Source organism: Saccopteryx leptura, chromosome 1, assembly GCF_036850995.1.
Source record: "Saccopteryx leptura isolate mSacLep1 chromosome 1, mSacLep1_pri_phased_curated, whole genome shotgun sequence".
NCBI classification, from domain to species: domain Eukaryota; kingdom Metazoa; phylum Chordata; class Mammalia; order Chiroptera; family Emballonuridae; genus Saccopteryx; species Saccopteryx leptura.
The window spans coordinates 167,534,539-167,540,538 of NC_089503.1; positions in this window are offsets into that span (position 1 = coordinate 167,534,539).

Below are 6,000 nucleotides of genomic sequence, written 5' to 3' on the forward strand. Positions count from 1 at the left end.
GATGTCATCATTTCTTATGGCTGAGTAGTATTCCATAATGTATATGTGCCACATCTTCTTTATCCAGTCATCTATTGACGGGCATTTTGGTTGTTTCCATGTTCTGGCCACTGTGAACAATGCTGCAATGAATATGGGGCTGCATGTGTCTTTACGTATCAATGTTTCTGAGTTTTGGGGGTATATACTCAGTAGAGGGATTGCTGGGTCATAAGGTAGTTCTATTTTCAGTTTTTTGAGGAACCACCATACTTTCTTCCATAATGGTTGTACTACTTTACATTCCCACCAACAGTGTATGAGGGTTCCTTTTTCTCCACAGCCTCTCCAACATTTGCTATTACCTGTCTTGCTAATAATAGCTAATCGAACAGGTGTGAGGTGGTATCTCATTGCAGTTTTGATTTGCATTTCTCTAATAACAAAAGAAGATGAACATCTTTTCATATATCTGTTGGCCATTTGTATTTCTTCCTGGGAGAAGTGTCTGTTCATGTCCTCTTCCCATTTTTTTATTGGATTGTTTGTTTGTTTGTTGTTGAGTTTAATGAGTTCTTTGTATATTTTGGATATTAGGCCCTTATCTGAGCTGTTGTTTGAAAATATCATTTCCCATTTAGTTGGCTTTCTGTTTATTTTGTTATCAGTTTCTCTTGCTGAGCACAAACTTCTTAGTCTGATGTAGTTCCATTCATTAATTTTTGGGAAGGCAGTGTCTTAATTGCTGCAGGGGGCAGTCATGTGGGTGAATGTCAGGCAGCAAGGAACAAAGAGATGTGTATTTGATGAATTTTTAGGAGCACTCAAGCTCCTACAAGAGTAAACCACTTCTTCATCTAATGGCATTGTTTATGAACAAAGACTTTAAGGCTTTTTGTGTGTGGAGGGTGTCCTTGTTGATTTGAGTGATGTGTGAGAACAAGATGAAATGATCAACCCAATGATACAGAGGTTGCTAACAGTGGCATTCAATGTAGGAGAGGGCCACCATTCAGATGGTAGCCTCTGGCATTCTTTAACATCAATTTCGAAAATGTTTACAGAAGTTCTGCCATAAGACTCTCAGAGGTCCAGATTCAGTGAGCGTCGTGGTGCATCACAAGGACTAGGCTCTCTGTAGAACTCCGGGGAAATAAAAACATGGAAGGAGCTTAGAGTAGTTTTCTTTTTTCAGATTTTTAAATTAAATTAAATTAGCTTTTCTTAAAATTATGCACAAACAGGCATTTCCAAAAGCAAACTTCTGGGGAAAAAAAGATGATATCTATTATGCTTAATACACCACTCTCAGGTTTAAAAAGAAAAGGAGTGTTTTACTGAAGAGAGATTTTTCTATAAAACACAGGAATGACCTATGAGAAGGGTATTTCAGGACACAGGATAAAGGACAAATCCTGGGAGAAATAACCTGGAAGTTATATTAGACAAAGATCAGCATTCCACTGAGACGAATGACGTGAGGACAGATCCCAGGGACAGCTATGGCGGCCAGCAAGGAGAACGCTGCAGCCCCGTTGCAGATGCTTCCTCCACAAAACTAGTCAATCCTCCAGAAGTGAAGACCAAACTAGCAGCATTTCACTCATAAGGAACAAAGTCGAGCCGTGAAGACTTTAAAGGCATAGATATACCCTTCAGAGTCTGAATTTGAGTGTATCATTTGTCACACAAGAGTACCTTCCAAATGGATTCAGAGACCATTTTCATTTGAAATAAATTCAACAAAGCATTTAAGAATTTTCCTCAATTAATCATATCTTAACTTGGCCTTTGGAACTGAGATTATATAACATGTTTAAAAAATGGTTTCTGTTTTTAGTGTTCACTCCTGGCTCATAAAAATCCCATCATTGAACTCAAATCCTTCCAGTGCACACATGCATCACTGCATAATTTTATGATATGCATTGGGACCCATCATATATTTAGATCACTTACATATTTTCATCAACTTGAATCTTAAAGTATTATGATGATGGTGGATACTGTGTCTTCTTTGGTTCCTTATAATTCCCAAGGCTCAGATAGAAAGAAGGAAAATACATTTACCTTTAAAAAGAAAACAACAGAGAGAAAACTTTTGCAATAAACTTGAATTTCTTTAGCTGTATGTATCAGGTCATTTGTGACTGACTTTCCCCTCTCTAAATGTCACCTTCTGCCACCAGACGTGTTTTCTGTGACCTACCCTTACACCAAATACTCAGTTCTTTGTTTCTGTCTCTGGTCTGTGCACCGGGTCTTGTGACTATGGTCCTCTGCCTAGAATGTGCCTACCACTGTCTCCAACTGCAAATAAACAGAGATTATATATGTGGTTGTCTTTTTTTTTTTAATGAAGTTTATTGGGGTGACACTGGTTAATAAGATTACATAGGTTTCAATGTACATTTCTAAGGTACATGATCTGTCCATTGCATTGTGTTCACCACCCCCCCCCAGGCCAAGTCTTCTTCTGTCACCACATGCTAGACCCCATTTACCCTTTACTGTCACCCCACCTGCTCCCCTCTGTTCAGCACCGTACTGTTCTCTGTGTCTATGAGTTTTTGTTTCTTTATCTTATTTGTTCATTTGTTGCTTTCAATTTTCTATCCCACAAAGGAGTGAAATGCTGTGGCCCTTCACTTTTTCTGTCTGACTGATTTCACTAGCCTGACTCCCTCAGGGTCCATCTATGTTGTTGCGGTTGGCAGCATCTCATAAAATTTTCTGAGGGCTGAGTTGTATTCCATCTTATATTGGTACCACATGACTTTCTGTTCTTTCATGAAAGTATATAATTGTCAGCTGTCTCACAGAACAGGAAGCCACAGGACACTAGGTTCTAATGCACACCTCCAGGATCACTTCCCTCCCACAATCCCCCAGATGCAGAGATGAAGGGCGGGACTGGAAGGAACGATGGTCAGACGTCCTACTTGCCTGGGGGAGCTGTGGGCCCTGGGCAGCCCGAGCAAAGAGCACTGGATTCCCTGTGCAGGTAGCAGGTGTCCCCTCACTGTGTGCCATTTTGCACGAGGTGTTTGCAATCAGGACGTGATTCTGCATCTCCTTTCATTATGTTCGTTTCCTGAAGGCCAGTTATTTCAGCTCTTGTGTGTTTGATGAGCTCGGAATTGCACGCCTCTTCTCTGGGTTGACCAGTTTATCTTTAGGAAACTGTTGTTTCCCCAAGGTCACAGGGAGTATCTGCTGTGTTGTTAGCAAGCATGGGTCTCTGGGAGCAAAAACATTAGCCTCAGTCAGCCTCTCCCCATCAGGGTTTATTCCTGCCGGCCCGAATCTCCACGCTGTCTGCCTGCAATGATGGTGATCGCAGTATGCTCCTTTATTACATAACGACAATCAAATGCTACTCAGTACAACATTATACAAGCCTCCTTAGCTTCTAGGCTCTTCTGTAATATCCCCTACAGCACTGTGTGTTTCCAAGCCTACGTTCTGGTCTGTTGCAAATATTAATGGAAAATAATTTTACCCAATGCTGCCAGATAGACCATTACTCCCAATTCCCTTTGAACCAGCTAAACAAAATAGAATGGATCTTGCTTGATCGTTGAGTTATCGAGCATGAGTACTTAAAAATTTGTTAAGGGGGACTTCTTGTGTTCCCTTAAGAATTGATCATAAGTAAAAAAAAAATATTAGATCTTCCACATTGGATATAGTGTAAGATTAAAATAAATAAAAGACCATGGGGGGGGGGGGAGCAGATCTCGTTATCAGCATATTATTTGCAAAATCTCTTGCAAAATATTCACTAGCCATAAAGGCCAGAACTTCACTTTATAAACTGCTTCATCTGCAGCACCTAGAAGACTGTCTGGTAGTTAAGAGGAATTCAATAAAAGCTGACGAATGAATAAATGAAATTGAACTTAATCAAAAGCTGAAGCCTGCATTTAACACAATTCTGACTTTTCAACTTGACACGTAGAAATTGAACTGGAGGAAAATTTGTTTACTGTTTTTTTTGTGTTGTTGGTTTGCTTTTTTTATTTTTTGCTTTCAGTTTAACAGTAAAATGATAGAATAAGCCACGGATCCAGCAGCACATTTTCTGACTTGGTTTTGCCAGTAGTGCAATGTGTTCAAAGGGCTCAGAAACAGCGCCAGCCTAACTGGGCTGCTCGGGACTCTTATTATATCATCCCACCGACAAGGAGGCACTGGACGCCCATTGTGCATGTGTCTCCGAGTGAAAACACAAAGAAATAGAAGCTTATCTGTACCCTCAAGAATGTGGCCCACGCAGGAGGGACTCCCCCACCAAACATGACAACACAGTATAATATGAAACACCAGCCAGTTAATGAATTAAAATCCTAATATAGATTTAAAAAAATAACACAAAGTGTTTCTCCCATTATCAAGAAATGTAGGAAGTCCCTGCCAGCCAGAGCTGTTGAGCGGGCGCCTCAGACAGGACTGCAGATCGGTTTTGCATTACCTACAGACAAAGTGCTAGAGAAGGAGTCAGTACTTAAAGAGTTTAGATTTAAAGTATTTTTATTGCCTCTCTTGGAAAATCAGAAACCCTAGCATCATTGGGTCGGCTGCTTTTATTGGGAGATGACCAATGGCTGTCGCTTTTAAGAGGGACAAATGCCTTCACACCAGATGTGACCTTTTTACATGTTTCCATTGTTCTGGAGGCATGTGAGTGTGCCCCCTGGTGCTGGCTCCCACAGGGTCCCTGTGCTCTGATACTTCCCTTCATCTCTCCGAGACAAAGGACAGGGATGCCTATTTCAGAACAACCAGAGCAGCAGGGCTTTTCAGAAGGTGGGTTCTTAAAAGTGGAGAGTGGGCATCGTCCACTTGTGCCTTCTAATCACAGACAAGAGGCAACGAAAAAGCCAGACCTAGAACCGTCATTAATCTCATGCTTGGCGCTTTGTGACTTCTGCTCGTACTTCAGTTTCAGCAGTTCATTATTTTATTAATCATTTCTTTGTACTGGGGTCCATGCTGATAGTATCCTGGTCCTGTTCGCTTCCTCTCCAAAGCCATGCAGACCACACGCGCATTCTGGGTTTTGCCATCTGTATAGTCCCTCCATTATTTATATATATCTAGTCGGGTTATTTTTTATTTTTATTTTTATTTTTATTTTATATTTTTAGTTTTGGAAACTTTGTTGAAATAGAATCATTTGTAAAAGCCAAGTCTGTGAAGTAAATGTGGTGTGAAAAGGATGTGGATTTTGCCTTTTGTCATCTGCCATCATTCCCTACTGCGTGCAGCACCTAGATTTTTTTGGGAGGGGGGTGCTTGCCTTGTTTCTTGTCACGTAAGCAGATGGAGAGAGAACCCTATAATATGGTTCTTTGTAAAACAGAGGTATGCTATTTTAAAGTTGGGGGAATTCTAACATTCAAAGGAAGCCATTCAAGTTCAGTCAACTGATTTAAAAGTTTCTTCCTCTCTCTCTCTCTCTTTCTCTCTCTCTCTCTCTCTCTCTCTCTCTCTCTCTCTCACTCTTCCTCTCCAGATATGATAGCACAGTAAGTAATAAATGCTTCTAAACATCCTAATACCTTTCAATTATTCAACAAATGTAGTCAACCAACCTTATAACCACTGTCCTGGTTTCTGAGCCATAGAATCGAGACTCTTTACTCTTTTAGGGGCTCATGCCCCAGGGGCTATCCAGATGCCTGAACAGGGAGTTCACTATTTAGCTATTTAGTGCTGTCCACAGTGGAGTAGATACTAAGGGGATATATAGGACGTGCACACACTTGACCTGGAGGGAGATGAAGAATTGAGTCTATTGAAGTATTCAGGAGAGTGGCAAACATGGCTGTGTATGCTGAAGAATAAATTGGCACTTTATAAAGGAGTTTCAGGTGTGTTATGATATCTGAAAGTGGTTGTTTTTGGCTTACTTCCGAGGAAGTCTCTATGTATGTATCTGAGAGGAGAGCCATTCACGTGATTCTCTGTTGCTTGGGGGCTGAGGAGGAAGAATCTTGAACTTGTGAATCTGAAAAG